We start from the raw sequence: 20,014 nt of genomic DNA, 5'->3' as shown, positions 1-20,014 counted from the left end.
GTCTGAGTTACATACTAAAGCTTGGCTGGCTATTAAGCCATGCCTGACCCTTTGATTGGAGCTTTAGACTAAAGAGCATAAGATTCCTGGAATTCATATTAAAAATTTTGGGATCCTTATTTTTGTTTTTCAAATAATTTTCGAAACAATACAAAAAAATTAGAAAATTATAAAATCAAAAATATTTTTTGTGTTTCTAGTTTGAGTCTTGAGTCAAGTTGAAAGTTTGGTGTCAATTGCATGTTCATCTTGCATTTTTTGAAAAATTCATGCATTCATAGTGTTCTTTATGATCTTCAAGTTGTTCTTGGTAAGTCTTCTTGTTTGATCTTGATGTGTTCATGTTTTGTGTCTTTTCTTGTTTTTCATATGCATTCTTGAATTCTTAGTGCCTAAGCATTAAAGATTTCTAAGTTTGGTGTCTTGCATGTTTTCTTTGCATAAAAAAATTTTCAAAAATATGTTCTTGATGTTCATCTTGACATTCAAAGTGTTCTTGGTGTTCATCTTGACATTCATAGCATTCTTGCATGCATTCATTGTTTTGATCCAAAAAATTTCATGCATTGAATCTTTTTCATGTTTTTCTCTCTCATCATAAAAATTCAAAAATAAAAAAAATATCTTTCCCTCTTTTCTCTCATAAAATTCAAAAATTTGAGTTGACTTTTTCAAAAATTTTTAAAATCTAGTTGTTTTTATGAGTCAAATCAAATTTTCAATTTAAAAATCTTATCTTTTTCAAAATCTTTTTCAAAAATCAAATCTTTTTTCAATTTTTTTTAGTTATTTTCAAAAATTTCAAAAATATTTTTCAAAAATCTTTTTCTTAATTTTACATCATATTTTCGAAAATAACATCATCAATTAATGTTTTGATTCAAAAATTTCAAGTTTGTTACTTACTTGTTAAGAAAGATTCAAACTTTAAGTTCTAGAATCATATCTTGTGATTTCTTGTGAATCAAGTCATTAATTGAGATTTTAAAAATTAAATCTTTTTCAAAAACTAATTTCTATCATATCTTTTCTAACTTCCTAACTTCTTATCTTTTCAAATTTGTTTCAACTAACTAACTAACTTTTTGTTTGTTTCTTGTCTTTTTCAAAACTACCTAACTAACTCTCTCTCTCTCTAATTTTCGAAAATATCTTCCCTCTTTTACAAAAATTCTTTTTAATTAACTAATTATTTTAATTTTTGATTTTTTATTTTCGAAAATTACTAACCTTTTTCAAAAACTATTTTCAAAAATCACTAACTCTTTTTCAAAAATTATTTTCGAAATTCTCCCTCTCTCATCTCATTCTAATTATTTATTCATCTACTAACATCTCTTCCTCACATCACTCACCAAATTCGAACCCCCTCTTCCATCTGTGTTCGAATTTTTTCTTCTTCTTTTCTTCTACTCACACAGGGACCTCTATACTGTGGTATAAAGGATCCTTATTATTATTATTATTATTATTATTATTTCTGTGCCCTCTTCTTTGTCATATGAGCAGGAGCAAGGACAAGAATATTCTTGTTGAAGCAGATCCAGAACCTGAAAGGACTCTGAAGAGGAAACTAAGAGAAGCTAAATTACAACAATCCAGAGATAACCTTTCAGAAATTTTCGAACAGGAAGAGGAGATGGCAGCCAAAAATAATAATAATGCAAGGAGGATGCTTGGTGACTTTACTACACCAAATTCCAATTTACATGGAAGAAGCATCTCCATTCCTGCCATTGGAGCAAACAACTTTGAGCTGAAACCTCAATTAGTTTCTCTGATGCAGCAGAACTGCAAGTTTCATGGACTTCCATCTGAAGATCCTTTTCAGTTCTTAACTGAATTCTTGTAGATATGTGATACTGTTAAGACTAATGGAGTAGATCCTGAAGTCTACAGGCTCATGCTTTTCCCTTTTGCTGTAAGAGACAGAGCTAGAGTGTGGTTGGACTCTCAACCCAAAGACAGCCTGAACTCTTGGGATAAGCTGGTCACGGCTTTCTTAGCCAAGTTCTTTCCTCCTCAAAAGCTGAGCAAGCTTAGAGTGGATGTTCAAACCTTCATACAGAAAGAAGGTGAATCCCTCTATGAAGCTTGGGAAAGATACAAGCAGCTGACCAAAAAGTGTCCTTCTGACATGCTTTCAGAATGGACCATCCTGGATATATTCTATGATGGTTTATCTGAGCTATCAAAGATGTCATTGGATACTTCTGCAGGTGGATCCATTCACCGAAAGAAAATGCCTGCAGAAGCTCAAGAACTCATTGACATGGTTGCTAATAACCAGTTCATGTACACTTCTGAGAGGAATCCTATGAATAATGGGACGCCTATGAAGAAGGGAGTTCTTGAAATTGATACTCTGAATGCCATATTGGCTCAGAACAAAATATTGACTCAGCAAGTCAATATGATTTCTCAGAGTCTGAATAGATTGCAAGTTGTATCCAACAGTACTCAAGAGGCATCTTCTAAAGAAGAAGCTTATGATCCTGAGAACCCTGCAATAGTAGAGGTGAATTACTTAGGTGAACCTTATGGAAACACCTATAATCCATCATGGAGAAATCATCCAAATCTCTCATGGAAGGATCAACAAAAGCCTCAACAAGGCTTTAATAATGGTGGAAGATACAGGTTCAACAGTAGTAAACCTTTACCATCATCCACTCAGCAACAGACAGAGAACTCTGGACAAAATACCTCTAATTTAGCAAACTTAGTCTCTGATCTGTCGAAGGCCACTGTAAGTTTCATGAATGAAACAAGGTCTTCCATTAGAAATTTGGAAGCACAAGTGGACCAGTTGAGTAAAAGGATCACTGAAATCCCTCCTAGTACTCTCCCAAGCAATATAGAAGAAAATCCAAAAGGAGAGTGCAAGGCCATTGACATAACCACCATGACCGAACCTGTAAGGGAAGGAGAGGACGTGAATCCCAAGGAGGAAGACCTCCTGGGACGTCCAGTGATCAATAAGGAGTTTCTTTCTGAGGAACCAAAAGAATCTGAGGCTCAACTAGAGACCATAGAGATTCCATTAAACCTCCTTATGCCATTCATGAGCTCTGATGAGTATTCCTCTTCTGAAGAGAATGAGGATGTTACTGAAGAGCAAGCTGCCAAGTTCCTTGGTGCAATCATGAAGCTAAATGCCAAATTATTTGGTATTGAAACTTGGGAAGATGAACCTCCCTTGTTCACCAATGAACTAAGTGATCTGGATCAACTGACATTGCCTCAGAAGAGACAGGATCCTGGAAAGTTCATAATATCTTGTACCATAGGCACCATGATCTTTAAGGCTCTGTGTGACCTTGGTTCAGGAATAAACCTCATGCCCCTCTCTATAATAGAGAAACTGGGAATCTATGGGGTGCAAGCTACTAAAATCTCATTAGAGATGGCAGACAATTCAAGAAAACAGGCATATGGACAAGTAGAGGATGTGTTAGTAAAGGTTGAAGGCCTTTACATCCCTGCTGATTTCATAGTCCTGGATACTGGAAAGGAAGAGGATGAATCCATTATCCTAGGAAGACCTTTCCTAGCCACAGCAAGAGCTGTGATTGATGTGGACAAAGGAGAATTGATCCTTCAATTAAATAAGGACAACCATGTGTTTACAACTCAAGGATCTCTCTCTGCATCCATGAAGAGGAAGCAGAAAAAGCTTCTCTCAAAGCAGAGTCAACCAAAGCCCCCAAAGTCAAACTCTAAGTTTAGTGTTGGGAGGCCACAACCAAACTCTAAGTTTGGTGTCAAACCCCCATATCCAAACTCTAAGTTTGGTGTTGGGAGGTCTCAACAAAGCTCTGCACATCTGTGAGGCTCCATGAGAGCCCACTGTCAAGCTATTGACATTAAAGAAGCGCTTGTTGGGAGGCAACCCAATGTTTATTTATCTAATTTTATTGTTGTTTTTCATGTTTTCTTAGGTTCATGATCATGTGGAGTCACAAAATAAACAAAAAAATTTAGAAACAGAATCAAAAACAGCGGAAGAAAAATCACACCCTGGAGGAAGCACCTGTCTGGCGTTCAACGCCAGAACAGAGCATGGTTCTGGCGCTGAACGCCCAAAATGGGCAGTATCTGGGCGCTTAATGCCCAAAATGGGCAGCATCTGGGCGCTGAACGCCAGAATTGCACCCTGGAGAAGAGCTGGCGCTGAACGCCCAGAACAAGCATGGTTCTGGCGTTCAACGCCAGAAATGGGCAACAAATGGGCGTTAAACGCCCAAAATAGGCACCAACCTGGCGCTGAACACCCAGAGTTGTGTGCAAGGGCATTTTACATGCCTAATTTGGTGCAAGGTTGTAAATCCTTGAACACCTCAGGATCTGTGGACCCCACAGGATCATCTCAGGATCTGTGGACCCCACAGGATCATCTCAGGATTTGTGGACCCCACAGGATCCCCAGCTACCTCCACTGATTCTCTTCTCTCTTCTCAATCATCCTCTATTCCCAATAAACACTCTTCCCCAAAATCCTTCACCTATCACCTCCATCTCTCTTCCCTATTAACCCTTCACCACTCACATCCACCCACTCTTCCCCATAAACCTACCTAATAAACTCCACCTACCTTCAAAATTCAAATCAATTTCCCACCCAAACCCACCCATATGGCTGAACCTTAACCCCCCCTCCCTTCCCTATATAAAGCCTTCCATTCTTCCTCATTTTCACACAACACAACCCTCTCTTCTCTTCTTGGCCGAAACACACCTCCCCCCTCTTCTCCATCTTTTCTTCTTCTTCTTCATCTAATTCTTTATTTTCTTGCTCGAGGGCAAGCAATATTCTAAGTTTGGTGTGGTAAAAGCATAAGCTTTTTATTTTTCCATTACCATTGATGGCACCTAAGACTGGAGAATCCTCTAGAAAAGGGAAAGGGAAGACAAAAACTTCCACCTCCGAGTCATGGGAGATGGAAAGATTCATCTCCAAAGCTCATCAAGACCACTTCTATGATGTTGTGGCCAAGAAGAAGGTGATCCCCGATGTCCCTTTCAAACTCAAAAGAAATGAGTATCCGGAGATCCGACATGAAATTCAAAGAAGTGGTTGGGAAGTTCTAACAAATCCCATCCAACAAGTCGGCATCCTAATGGTTCAAGAGTTCTATGCCAATGCATGGATCACCAAGAATCATGATCAAAGTAAGAACCCGGATCCAAAGAACTATGTTACAATGGTTCAGGGAAAATACTTGGATTTTAGTCCGGAAAATGTGAGGTTGGTGTTTAACTTGCCTATAATGCAAGGAGATGAACGCCCCTACACTAGAAGGGTCAACTTTAATCAAAGGTTGGACCAAGTCCTCATGGACATATGTGTGGAAGGAGCTCAATGGAAGATTGACTCCAAAGGAAAGCCGGTTCAACTAAGAAGATTGGACCTCAAGCCTGTCGCTAGAGGATGGTTGGATTTCATCCAACGCTCCATCATCCCCACTAGCAACCGATCTGAAGTTACTGTGGATCGGACCATCATGATCCATAGCATCATGATTGGAGAAGAAGTAGAGGTTCATGAAGTCATCTCCCTTGAACTCTACAAAATAGCCGAAAAGCCCTCTCCTGGGGCAAGGCTAGCTTTTCCTCATCTTATCTACTCAGCTGGAGCTTCCATAGAAGGAGACATTCACATTGAGGAAGAGAAGCCCATCACTAAGAAAAAGATGGAGCAAGCAAGAGAGCCCATTCATGGAGCTCAAGAGGCGCAGGAAGCTCATCACCATGAGATCCCGGAGATGCCTCATATGCATTTTCCTCCACAAAACTATTTGGAGCAAATCAACACCTCCCTAGGAGAATTAAGTTCCAACATGGGACAACTAAGGGTGGAACATCAAGAGCACTCCATCATCCTTCATGAAATAAGAGAAGATCAAAAAGCAATGAGGGAGGAGCAACAAAGACAAGGAAGAGACATAGAAGAGCTCAAGGACATCATTGGTTCCTCAAGAAGGAAACGCCACCATCACTAAGGCGGACTCATTCCTTGTTCTTACTTTCTCTGTTTTTCGTTTTCTCTATGTTAAGTGCTTATCTATGTTTGTGTCTTCATTACATGATCATTAGTAGTTAGTAACTTTGTCTTAAAGTTATGAATGTTCTATGAATCCATCACCTCTCTTAAATGAAAAATGTTTTAATTCAAAAGAACAAGAAATACATGAGTTTCGAATTTATCCTTGAACTTAGTTTAATTATGTTGATGTGGTGACAATGCTTCTTGTTTTCTGAATGAATGCTTGAACAGTGCATATGTCTTTTGAAGTTGTTGTTTAAGAATGTTAAATATGTTGGCTCTTGAAAGAATGATGACTAGGAGACATGTTATTTGATAATCTGAAAAATCATAAAAATGATTCTTGAAGCAAAAAAAAGCAGCAAAGAACAAAGCTTGCAGAAAAAAAAAATAGGCGGAAAAAAAAATAGAAAGAAAAAGAAAAGGCAAGCAGAAAAAGCCAATAACCCTTAAAACCAAAAGGCAAGAGCAATTAAAAAGGATCCCAAGGCTTTGAGCAGCAGTGGATAGGAGGGCCTAAAGGAATAAAATCCTGGCCTAAGCGGCTAAACCAGCTGTCCCTAACCATGTGCTTGTGGCGTGTAGGTGTCAAGTGAAAACTTGAGACTGAGCGGTTAAAGTCAAGGTCCAAAGAAAAAAAAAAGAGTGTGCTTAAGAACCCTGGACACCTCTAATTGGGGACTTTAGCAAAGCTGAGTCACAATCTGAAAAGGTTCACCCAATTATGTGTCTGTGGCATTTATGTATCCGGTGGTAACACTGGAAAACAAAGTGCTTAGGGCCACGGCCAAGACTCATAAAGAAGCTGTGTTCAAGAATCATCATACTGAACTAGGAGAATCAATAACACTATCTGAACTCTGAGTTCCTATAGAAGTCAATCATTCTGAACTTCAATGGATAAAGTGAGATGCCAAAACTATTCAAGAGGCAAAAAAAAAAGCTACAAGTCCCGCTCATCTGATTGGAGCTATGTTTCATTGATAGTTTGGAATTTATAGTATATTCTCTTCTTTTTATCCTACTTGAATTTCAGTTCCTTGGGGACAAGCAACAATTTAAGTTTGGTGTTGTGATGAGCGGATAATTTATACGCTTTTTGGCATTGTTTTTAGTATGTTTTTAGTAGAATCTAGTTACTTTTAGGGATGTTTTCATTAGTTTTTATGTTAAATTCACATTTCTGGACTTTACTATGAGTTTGTGTATTTTTCTGTGATTTCAGGTATTTTCTGGCTGAAATTGAGGGACTTGAGAAAAAATCAGATTCAGAGGTTGAAGAAGGACTGCTGATGCTGTTGGATTCTGACCTCCCTGCACTCAAAATAGATTTTCTGGAGCTACAGAACTCAAAATGGCGCGCTTCCAATTGCGTTGGAAAGTAGACATCCAGGGCTTTCCAGAAATATACAATATTCTATACTTTGCCCAGGTTTAGATGACGCAAACTGGCGTTCAACGCCAGCTCTCTGCTCAATTCTGGCGTCCAGCGCCAGAAACAAGTTGCAAAGTGGAGTTCAATGCCCAAACTGGCACAAAAGCTGGCGTTCAACTCCAAGAATGACCTCTCCACATGTAGACTTCAAGCTCAGCCCTAGCACACACCAAGTGGGCCCCGGAAGTGGATTTATGCATCAATTACTTACTTCTGTAAACCCTAGTAGCTAGTTTATTATAAATAGGACCTTTTACTATTGTATTAGACATCTTTGGATTATCTTTTGATCTATTGATCGTGTTTGGGGGCTGGCCATTCGGCCATGCCTGGACCATTATTACTTATGTATTTTCAACGGTAGAGTTTCTGCACTCCATAGATTAAGGTGTGGAGCTCTGCTGTTCCTCAAAGATTAATGCAAAGTACTACTATTTTCTATTCAATTCATCTTATTTCGCTTCTAAGATATTCATTCGCACTTCAACCTGAATGTGATGAATGTGACAATCATCATCATTCCCTATGAACGCGTGCCTGATAACCACTTCCGTTCTACATTAGATTGAATGAGTATCTCTTAGATCTCTTAATCAGAATCTTCGTGGTATAAGCTAGATTGATGGCGGCATTCATGAGAGTCCAGAAAGTCTAAACCTTGTCTGTGGTATTCCGAGTAGGACTCTGGGATTGAATGACTGTGACGAACTCCAAACTCGCGAGTGCTGGCCGTAGTGACAGACGCAAAAGGATAGTAAATTATATTCCAGTATGATCGAGAACCTCCAAGATGATTAGCCATGCAGTGACAACGCATCGGACCATTTTCACAGAGAGGAATAGGATGCAACCAACGACAAGGGTGATGCCTCCAGACGATTAGCCGTGCTGTGACAGAGCATTTGGACCATTTTCCCGAGAGGATTGAAAGTAGCCATTGGCACCGGTGACATCCTTACACAAAGCCAACCATAGAAAGGAGTAAGACTGATTGGATGAAGACAGCAGGAAAGCAGAGGTTCAGAGGAATGAATGCATCTCCATACGCTTATCTGAAATTCTCACCAATGATTTACATAAGTATTTCTATCCTTATTTTAGTATTAATTTCGAAAACTCCATAACTATTTTATATCTGCCTGACTGAGATTTACAAGGTGACCATAGCTTGCTTCATACCAACAATCTCCGTGGGATCGACCCTTACTCACGTAAGGTTTATTACTTGGACGACCCAGTGCACTTGCTGGTTAGTTATGCGAAGTTGTGAAGATATGTTTAGACCATGGTTTTGTGAATCCGTTTTTGGTGCCATCGCCAGGGAATCAATTTCGAACAATAATTCACAACCTGAGTAACAATTTCGCATACCAGTTGGAAATGCTTGAATCACGGGTACGCGTGAAGCACGCGTACGCGTGGTTTGGTGCTCCGTATTCCAAAAATTTTCACTGTTTTTGTACCAAACCAAGCATTCCAAACCTCCAAACAACTACCAAAACATCATAAAACCTTATTTAACCTACTAGACTCCCAATTAAACGCAACTAACTAAACAAAACATAAAATTAAACTAATTTTACCAATATTTACAAAAGAGGAAAAGGAAAGAGTTACCATGGTGGGTTGTCTCCCACCTAGCACTTTTGTTTATTGTCCTTAAGTTGGACTTATGGGGAGCTCCTCATCAAGGTGGCTTGTGCTTGAATCCATCCTTGAACATCCACTAATTGTTGGACTTCCATTGTGCTTCATCATTCAAAGTTAATAACTCCAAGCTTTGATGGAATTCTTCACAAAGCATGGGCTCCCAAAGTCGATCCTCCTCTTGTAATCCGGGATCCCACACTTTGTTTTCACTTCCGTCTTTAAGTTGATCACATTGGTTCCCTTCGGGTGGTAGAAAAGCCGAATTCTCATGAAGGCACCAAACGATCCTCCTAGACCCATTCAATTGAGCACTACACCAATCCATGCTCTTCAATTTCAAGCTTCCAACCATAATGAGCCTAGACTTACAACGCTGACCACTAAACATTCTCCTCTTATGCTTAATTCCACAAAGCGCCCTAAGTTGGCCATCCGTTTCAAGTAAACCAAATTAAAGTGGGATAATAAAGCTAAGAGTTAGAAGTTTCACCCACTCAAATGAAGGGTTAGATGACAACCTAGGTGGAGGAGTTTCCAACGGTCTTGACAAAGCACGTTCCACTCCCGTCCATCCACTTCTAGAGGCGTTGACAAACCCCATTTGTAGGGTTTATCTTGTATTGATTTCTGGAGATTTTATCAACTTTTACCCACATTTATTCAATGAAATAGCATGGTTTTATAACTTCTCCCTTAATTGTACTTAAGAGTGAAAACATGCTTTTTAGGACTTAAAATAGCTAAATTTAATTCACCTTGATTCTATTAGATGCCTTGATATGTTTGTTAAGTGATTTCAGATTTAGCAGGCAAAGATTGGATTAAGGGAATGAAGAAAAAGAATGTAAAGTTTGAGAACTCATGAAGAAATGATGGAACCAAAAAGCTGTCAAGCCTGACCTCTTCGCACTTAATTGAACATAACTTGAGCTACAGAGGTCCAAATGATGCGGTTCCAGTTGGGTTGGAAAGCTAACATCCGGGGCTTCGAAACGATATAAGATTTGCCATAGTTGCATCACGCATAGGGGCGTGCACGCGCACGGTACGCGGATGCGCCGTTGGTGGCACATGACTCACTTAATGCAACACGTGGCCAGTGATTTTAGAAGCCTTGTGGGCCCAATCCAACTCATTTCTGATGCTATTTAAGCCAAGAATTGAAGAGGAATCGATATACTTTAATCATTAGTCATAGTTTAGTTTTAGAAGTAGTTAGAGTTAGTTTCTAGAGAGAGAAGCTCTCTCTTCTCTCTAGAATTAGGATTAGAATTAGGTTTAGCTTTTAGATCTAGGTTTTAATCTTTGCTTTCTTCCACTTCTATCTCTCAATTCTTTGTTGCTACATTCAATCTTCTTCTATTCCTTTGTTGTAATTTCCTTTATGTTGTTCTTATACTTTGTTGTAGATCTAGTATTGTTCCTTCTACATTCTTCTAATTCAATAAGAGGTAATTCATAGTAAATGTGTCTTCTTTGCTTTTCTATTGTTGATCTCTTGTTTTTGTATTTGTAGATTCTTTTAATTCTTGCATTTAATAATGTTTACTCCTCTTGCACTTTATGTGTTTGTTGAAATGTCTCTTTTAATTTTAGTGTAGATTTTGTTCCTCTTGGCCTAGGTAGAGTAATTAGTGACACTTGAGTTATCTAATTCCTTTGTTGATTGATAATTGGAGAGATTGCTAATTAGTTTGGAGTGCACTAAAGCTAGTCTTTCCTTGGGAGTTGGCTAGGACTTGTGGCTCAAGTCAATTCATCCACTTGACTTTCCTTTAATTAGTAAGGATTAACTAAATGGTAGCAATGAACAATTCTCATCACAATTGAGAAGGATAGCTAGGATAGGACTTCTAGTTCTCACACCTTGCCAAGAGCCTTTTATAGTTGTTAGTTTATTTTCATTGCCATTTACTTTTCATGCTTCTTATCCAAAACCCCAAAATAACTCATAACCAATAACAAGACACTTTATTGTAATTCCTAGGGAGAACGACCCAAGGTCCAATACTTCGATTTATTAATTTTAGGGGTTTGTACTAGTGACAAACAACTTTTTGTATGAAAGGATTAGTGATTGGTTTAGAAACTATACTTGCAACGAGAATTCATTTGTGAAATTCTATACCATCAAAAATCCAATCATCAAAATGGCGCCATTGCCGGGGATTTGCAATGGTGTTATGTTATTGGTTATTGTACATATGTGAATAGTGTAAATAGTTTGTCTTTTGCTTGTTTACTAGATTTTGTTAGTTTTATTTTGTTTTTCCATAATGAATTCTCACTTTGGCTATGAGTTTGGCTCTAATTGTGTTGTAGGGAATGTGAACTTCAGTGCTAACATGTACCAAGGATGGAACACTCCAAGATGGGAGGAGCCTCAAGGAATTGATCACTCCTATTGGCATCAAACTCCGGACACTTATAGGTATAATTCTCATCCTAATGCATGTCAATTCAATGGCTATGGTGACTCCTTTTATGACAATCAACCACCACCATATGCCTATGAATCTTATCCTCAACATGATGCTCAACCATACTCACAAGCCCCTTTCTACCAAGTACCTTTATGTGACCCTTATCCATCATATAACCAATCACCCATACCACATCCTTGTGATCATTATGAGCAAGAACCTTTAGAACCACCACAACCTTATCAAGATTACTACCATGAACCACCTCAAACCTCACCATCTCCATACCCTTACCAAGAAGAACCACCTTCCTACTATGAACCCTCTCTCCAAAATAATGAACCTTTCTATTCACCCCAAGCCCCAATAGACGATCCTCTCACTTTGTTACTCCAAGGACAAGAAGCCATGAAGCGGGATACACTTGAGTTTGTGACCAATTTGACCAAGGTGGTGCACACTTTAGCCCACCAATGCTTGAATACTCAAGGTACTTCCGTGACCACATGGGAAAAGTCAAAAGAAGAGCAAAGCATGAAGGAGAAATTAAAAAATTCGGTGGAGAAGGAGGAGTCAAATTTTGTGTTGGAACAATTGGAGGAGCCTATGATCATTGAAGAAAAGGAAGAGGTGGTTGAAGATTTAGGAGATGTTGAAAGTCCAAGGGAATGTAGCATCATGGAGCACTCTTCCAAGAAGCTTGATATTGATGCTGAGGAGGGTGCGCAACCTCCAAGGCATATCATCGTTGGAGACTTGGAAGAGGCTTATCAAGAGATGGATTCAATCATGGATGAATTTCTCTCTACAATGGAATCCTCTCCCATTGGACATGGAGTTAAAAGTATAAAAGAGTGTGCACAACCTCCCATACCCTTGGTGAGCAATGAGAAAGAGAGCTACCAAGAGGAAAACATTGGCATGGTGTATATCGAAATTGAAGAATATGAAGAGGTTGACCAAAAAATGGATTTATTCATCAATGAATTTCTATCCAAAATTGAACCACCTCCCATTAGGCAAGAAATCAAAGTTCTTGAAGACAACACCAAGCTATGTGATAAAAGGGGAAAGGTTGAAATCAAGGAAGCTCGCAAAGAGGTGCAAATACACAAAGAAGAGCACAAGGAAGTAGACCTTGCATTGTCTAAGTGTGGGGAGGTCTCCCTTCCCAAGTTACCATCCAATACAATATTTAAGTGGGTAAAATCTCTATCTCTAGACTTTAATTTCCCACTTGAATATGGTTTGATTGAAAATAATGGACAACTTAGAGCTCTTTGTGGACTTAAGGGAAAAAGAGAATTGTGTAGTGGTTGCAAGTTAGGAATTAGGCTCATTGAGGTCAAGGTTTCAAGGCATAGGAACGATGATTGGAAGAATACCACTTTGCATGGGTCTCAAAGGAAGGCTTGGTATATTAAAGAGAATTCCATATGTCTACCACCCGGAAGGAAGAAGTATGAGGATCAAATTGAAGACGGGTGCGAAGATAAGATATGGGACCCCGGCTTGCTAGATGAAGACCAACTATGGGGACTCATATCTTGGGTTGAACTTTGCCCAAGCTTGGTGAAGACGGTTGGATATTCTGTCAACCAATTGAGAGGCAAAGATCCTTGGAGATTCAAGGATGAGTACAAACATAAGCCACCATGACAATGAGCCCCTCAAAATGTCCAACTTAAGGACTTAAACTAAAAGTGCTAGGTGGGAGACACCCCACCATGGTAACCTCTTTCCATTCTCTTTTGGTTTTGTATAATAAGTGATTTGAGTTGCCATTGTAGGTAGATTTTCATTTCATATTGATTTCTTTGTAAAGATTGGTTGTTAGTATGTTGTATTCATTAGTAGTAGATGAATAAATCCTAAAATCAAATTGTATTTTTGTGAATTGTTTGATATTTGATTGAATAAAGAAGACTTTTGGACATTATAGGGAGCTAAAAAAAAAAAAAAGGCCATCGGCGCGCTAGCACGCTGTGCGCGCGCGCGCACATTGCACTTCCGCAACTTCTGGTACAAAACCCAGAGAGTTGTGCGTGCGTTGTGCCAGCATTGTGCTGGGAGCACAAGCTCATCCACGCGTAAGCGCGCTGTGCGTGCGCGCGCGGATCGTCCCTGCTGCATCCACGCGTGAGCGCGCTTTGCGCGCGCGCGCGGATTTGCACCCTGCTTTTCTCCTTCCTCCTTTCTCCTTCTTTCCTCTTCTCTTCTTCTTTCTTTCTCATTTTTTTTTCTCTTCTTCCTCTCTTGGAGATTTCTTTTCTTTTCTCTTTTAATATAAATAAAAAAAAAAGGAAAAAAAAAATTTTTTTAATAATAAAAAAAATATAATAATAAATAAATAAATAATTAAATAAAATACTAAAAAAATAAAAAATATAAAAAAATAAAAAATAAAAAAAATTTCTCCTCTTCCATTTTCTTTTGTCTATTACATTTGCATACTTTTATTCTTTGCATTTTAATTCTATTTGTTCTCATTTTATTTTCTAAATTTCTCATTTTAATAATGGTGTTGAATTCTCTCACTCAATTGTTGAGAATTTCTTGCATTTGTTTTGGTGCTTCATGACTTGTTACATTAATTGTAATATTTGTCAACACATAAGATTAGTGCTTTAGTCCTTCCTAATTCATTACCCTTTGTTTTTTTCTTGTCCCGCTTCATCATTGAGTTAGGATAGAATCAAATGCTTTCATGCGTATCACTAATTTTGTTTGTATCAATTCTTATTTGATCTTGATGCTCAATATACTCTCCATGCTTTAACTTTACTCTTGCATCAAGTATCAGTTGATATGCCTTTTGCTTATATTGATTTCTCACTCACATGTTGTAGCTACCATGTAGTAGAGAATCATACTCTTATTTGGCATTAGCCCCCGCCTACGTTCTATTTACTTTGATATCTTTTTTTGTAGGTTTAATTTTCTTTCTTTTTCTCTCCTTTTAGGCTGGCCACCAAGAAAGGAGGAAACGGAAAAGCTTTTAAATGGGGCAACGACCAAGTCATCCGCACAACCTTTCGAAGAAGCTCATCAATTGTAGCAACCCATCCACCTTGCTCTCCTTTGCATGCACCGAGGGCGGTGCAATCTTCAAGTGTGGGGAGGTCATTCGACCGATCTCCATGGGTAACAATTTCCTTTTCAACACCAAATTTTTTTTTTATTTTTCTTTGTTAGAGTAGCTATTGCATTGCATGATAGGTTGCATGTTAGTTAGAATTTGTACATATTCTTACCACTTCTTTCATATTAGGACTACTTGGTTATGGTGATGATTTCTTTTCCAAAAAAAAAAAAAAAAAAACTATGTTTTTAGGGCACCCTACCAATTTGAAAATTTTTGTTGAACTTGCTTGAAAGAATTTATTTTGGAACATGGTTTTGAGCTAAGAACACAAGCTTGTGAGATTTGAGCCTAATGGTGTGGTTACATCTTATAACCACTTATTTTCCTTCTTGCGTGTAATTGTTCTCTTTCTATGATTGTAATCTTTGATTTGTTTGAATCTATATGTCCCATTATTCCTTGTATTCATGCATTTATATGATTGAGGCCATTGTTTCATTAACTCACTTACCCAAATAGCCTTACCTCTTATCATCCATTGTTAGCCAATTTGAGCCTATGATTAACCCATTTGTTCTTAATTTAGCACATTATAAGCCTTAAAGCGAAAAACAATAAATGTCCTTTATTTGGATCTTTGATTAGCTTAGGCTAGTGTGTGTGTATCATTCAAATGTGGGAAAACTTGGGACATTGGGTGAATAAAAGGGCGTTTGTGTTTTGTATTTCTATATTGGGGAATTGGTACATACTCATGTATTGATTAAATGTATAGACCTTATGCATTGATGTTCTTGTGTATAGTTTGAAAGAAAAAGAAAAAAATGAAAAGAAAAAGAAATAAAAGTGAAAAAGAAAAAAAGAAAAGAAAAGAAAAAATGTATATAGAAAAAGAAAAAAAAAAAAAGAAGAGCAATAAAGGGGATAAAATGCCCCAAAGTGAAGCTCAATAAGAATCAATGCATAAGTGTTGTGAAATGAAAAGAAAATGCATGAGTATGTGAAAAAGTGAGGAATGGGTAGTTAGATTAGTACTTAATTGTATAGGCCATTATATAGGTTAGGTGGGAAAGTTTAAGTTAATCAAAGATTCAAATCCTTAAGTCCACTAGCCATATATGATCCTACCTTGACCCTAACCCCATTACAACCTAAAGAAAAGACCTCATGATACATGTATGCATGCATTGAATAATTGTTGATTGTTAGAAGAAAAACAAATCTTGGAAAGCATGATTAAGGGAGAATTGAGGGAATCAACCCCAAACACCGAGCGACTAGAGTGCAAACACTTCCGGTGAGGGTTCGATGCTCAATTCCTTGATTCCCGGCTTTCATGAGCGTTCTTCTCGCAAGTCTACTTGAACTTCATTTTGATATTCGAATTGGTAGGATTCATGAATCGTTATATGATCTTGGCCCTACTTGTGCACGAATGACTTGGAGGATTGATTTATTTTTAACCAAGTAGGTAAAACCATTTTGCATTTAGTTGCATATAGTTCATTTACATGGAATAAATGTTGATACCCTTTGTTTCTCTCTTGGCTTAAGCATGAGGACATGCTTGGATTAAGTGTGGGGAGGTTGACAAACCCCATTTGTAGGGTTTATCTTGTATTGATTTCTGGGGATTTTATCAACTTTTACCCACATTTATTCAATGAAATAGCATGGTTTTATAACTTCTCCCTTAATTGTACTTAAGAGTGAAAACATGCTTTTTAGGACTTAAAATAGCTAAATTTAATTCACCTTGATTCTATTAGATGCCTTGATATGTTTGTTAAGTTATTTCAGATTTAGCAGGCAAAGATTGGATTAAGGGAATGAAGAAAAAGCATGTAAAGTTTGAGAACTCATGAAGAAATGATGGAACCAAAAAGCTGTCAAGCCTGACCTCTTCGTACTTAATTGACCATAACTTGAGGTACAGAGGTCCAAATGATGCGGTTCCAGTTGGGTTGGAAAGCTAACATCCGGGGCTTCGAAACGATATAAGATTTGCCATAGTTGCATCACGCATAGGGGCGCGCACGCGCACGGTACGCGGACGCGCCGTTGGTGGCACATGACTCACTTAATGCAACACGTGGCCAGCGATTTTAGAAGCCTTGTGGGCCCAATCCAACTCATTTCTGATGCTATTTAAGCCAAGAATTGAAGAGGAATCGATATACTTTAATCATTAGTCATAGTTTAGTTTTAGAAGTAGTTAGAGTTAGTTTCTAGAGAGAGAAGCTCTCTCTTCTCTCTAGAATTAGGATTAGAATTAGGTTTAGTTTTTAGATCTAGGTTTTAATCTTTGCTTTCTTCCACTTCTATCTCTCAATTCTTTGTTGCTACATTCAATCTTCTTCTATTCCTTTGTTGTAATTTCCTTTATGTTGTTCTTATACTTTGTTGTAGATCTAGTATTGTTCCTTCTACATTCTTCTAATTCAATAAGAGGTAATTCATAGTAAATGTGTCTTCTTTGCTTTTCTATTGTTGATCTCTTGTTTTTGTAGTTGTAGATTCCTTTAATTCTTGCATTTAATAATGTTTACTCCTCTTGCACTTTATGTGTTTGTTGAAATGTCTCTTTTAATTTTAGTGTAGATTTTGTTCCTCTTGGCCTAGGTAGAGTAATTAGTGACACTTGAGTTATCTAATTCCTTTGTTGATTGATAATTGGAGAGATTGCTAATTGGTTTGGAGTGCACTAAAGCTAGTCTTTCCTTGGGAGTTGGCTAGGACTTGTGGCTCAAGTCAATTCATCCACTTGACTTTCCTTTAATTAGTAAGGATTAACTAAATGGTAGCAATGAACAATTCTCATCACAATTGAGAAGGATAGCTAGGATAGGACTTCTAGTTCTCACACCTTGCCAAGAGCCTTTTATAGTTGTTAGTTTATTTTCATTGCCATTTACTTTTCATGCTTCTTATCCAAAACCCCAAAATAACTCATAACCAATAAGAAGACACTTTATTGTAATTCCTAGGGAGAACGACCCGAGGTCCAATACTTCGGTTTATTAATTTTAGGGGTTTGTACTAGTGACAAACAACTTTTTGTATGAAAGAATTAGTGATTGGTTTAGAAACTATACTTGCAACGAGAATTCATTTGTGAAATTTTATACCATCAAAAATCCAATCATCAGGCGTCCACCACTTGGCAAGGTTCTTCAAGCTCTACCTCTTTCCAAGCCTCCTCAAGTTCACATTCTTCTTCTCCAAATTCTTCTATCTCTTTCCCATCACTCAAATCATAAATGGGAGGTTTAGTGAAGTCTACCTCCTCGTCAATCCCAAGCATGGTGGGGAAGTGGTGCGGTATTTCTAACCCACAAACTAACCGGAAAGTGCACCGGGTCGTACCAAGTAATACCTTACGTGAGTAAGGGTCGATCCCATGAGGATTAATGGATTAAGCAACAATAGTGTTTGATAGGATTAGTTAGACAAACAGAAAATAGTGTTGAGATGCAATATAAAAGACATTAAACAATATAAAGAATATTGAAGAAAGGCAAGTGAATACTTTGGAAAGAAAATATGGAGAAGATAGTTAAGGCTTCAGAGTTATCTATTTTTCTGGAATTATTTTTCTTACTAACTATTTTAATCATGTAGGATTTAATTTATGGCAAACTATAGGTAACTAGACCCTAATTCCTTAGACCTTCCTAGTCTCCTCTAAAATTCATCAAAAGCCAATTCCTTCAATTAATTCTAATTAGAGAGTGATGATCAAATTCCAATTTATATGTTACAAAAACTCTAATTACCTAAAATAAAAGGATTATATGTCACGTATCCCGTTAAATCCAGATAATTAAAATTTAGGAGAATATGTTTTCAAGCTGTTGTTCAAGTAAAGAGCTTTTCCAAGTTTTACAAGAACTCAAATAGAAAAAGGGTCATACTTCCGTTCCACCTAAATTCATAAAATAAAGAGCGAAAACAATTCTTAAATTATAAATCCATACATAAATTAAAGTAGAAAAAGCAATAAAATTAATCCATAGAAATAGACAGAGATCCTAACCTTAACATTGGGGGTTTAGTTGCTCATGGTTCAGAGAAAATAAGGATTGTAAATTGAGATTGAATGGGATCCTCTCCAGGACCTCTCTCAAAAGAGAGGTTTCTTCTCCCTTTTATAACTAATCCTAATAATTTAAAATCTAATATCTAAAACTAAAAATTAAAATAATATCTTTTCCTAATTTAAGATTTGAATTTAAATTTAAATTAATTTAAATAATCAAGTCTTCAATGGATGGATGGGGACCACTTGTTTCGTCCACTCTACAGCTTCTAATCTGTGCTTTCTGGGCTGAAAACTGGGTCAAAATAGCCCAGAAATAGCCCCCAGCGTTTTCTGCATTTTTCTGCACGTGGCGCAGGTCACGCGTACGCGTCAATCACGCGTACGTGTCGATGGTCTTTTTCGCGAGTCACACGGACGCGTCGCTGAGCAAATCTTCAAATCACGTGAACGTGTCAGTCACGCGTACGCGTCGCCATGGATACTTCCAGATCACGCCCACGCGTCAGTCACGCGTGCGCGTCGCTCCTTGCTGCCATCTCCTTGGTTTTTTCTCTTTCTCTGCAGAAACTTCATCAAATCCATCCGAATGCTACCTAAAATAAATAAAATTGCATGAAACTCGAAATAGCATCCATAGTGGCTAAAATATAATTAATTCTTAATTAAACTCAATAAATCAGATGCAAATTCACTAGGAAAAGATAGGAAAGATGCTCACGCATCACAACACCAAACTTAAACTGTTGCTTGTCCTCAAGAAACCAAAACTAATATAAGCTTAGGATGTGAATTTGCATGGGAATGAGAGTTCGATTAAGCTCATGTCTCTTCTGATAGTGGGGTTTACAACTGCAATCCTGAATAGTTTTGGCATCTCACTTTTATCCTTTGAAATTTAGAATGATTGGCATCCATAGGAACTCAGAATTCAGATAGTGTTATTGACTCTCCTAGTTCAGTAGTTCAGTATGTTGATTCTTGAACACAGCTACTTTATGAGTCTTGGCTGTGACCCTAAGCATTTTGTTTTCCAGTATTACCACCAAATACATAAATGCCACAGACACATAACTGAGTGAACCTTTTCAGATTGTGACTCAGCTTTGCTAGAGTCCCCAGTTTGAGGTGCCTAGAGTTCTTAAGCACACTCTTTTTGCTTTGGACCACGACTTTAACCGCTTAGTCTCAAGCTTTTCACTTGACACCTTCACGCCACAAGCACATGGTTAGGGACAGCTTGATTTAGCCGCTTAGGCCAGGATTTTATTCCTTTGGGCCCTCCTATCCATTAATGCTCAAAGCCTTGGATCCTTTTTACCCTTTGCCTTTTAGT

General features: G+C 37.8%; 1 non-coding gene across 1 annotated transcript; it reads right to left on the bottom strand.

Moving 5' to 3' along the window:
• Positions 1–2,035: 2,035 nt before the first annotated feature.
• LOC148568180 (small nucleolar RNA R71) lies at positions 2,036–2,143 on the bottom strand. Its single transcript, XR_015882142.1, has one exon. It is a non-coding gene; the product is annotated as a small nucleolar RNA R71 (small nucleolar RNA).
• Positions 2,144–20,014: the final 17,871 nt, after the last annotated feature.

The sequence above is a fragment of the Arachis ipaensis genome, chromosome B4 (assembly GCF_059453495.1).
Source record: "Arachis ipaensis isolate K30076 ecotype BB chromosome B4, ASM5945349v1, whole genome shotgun sequence".
NCBI classification, from domain to species: domain Eukaryota; kingdom Viridiplantae; phylum Streptophyta; class Magnoliopsida; order Fabales; family Fabaceae; genus Arachis; species Arachis ipaensis.
This window is presented reverse-complemented; position numbering and strand designations above follow the sequence as displayed.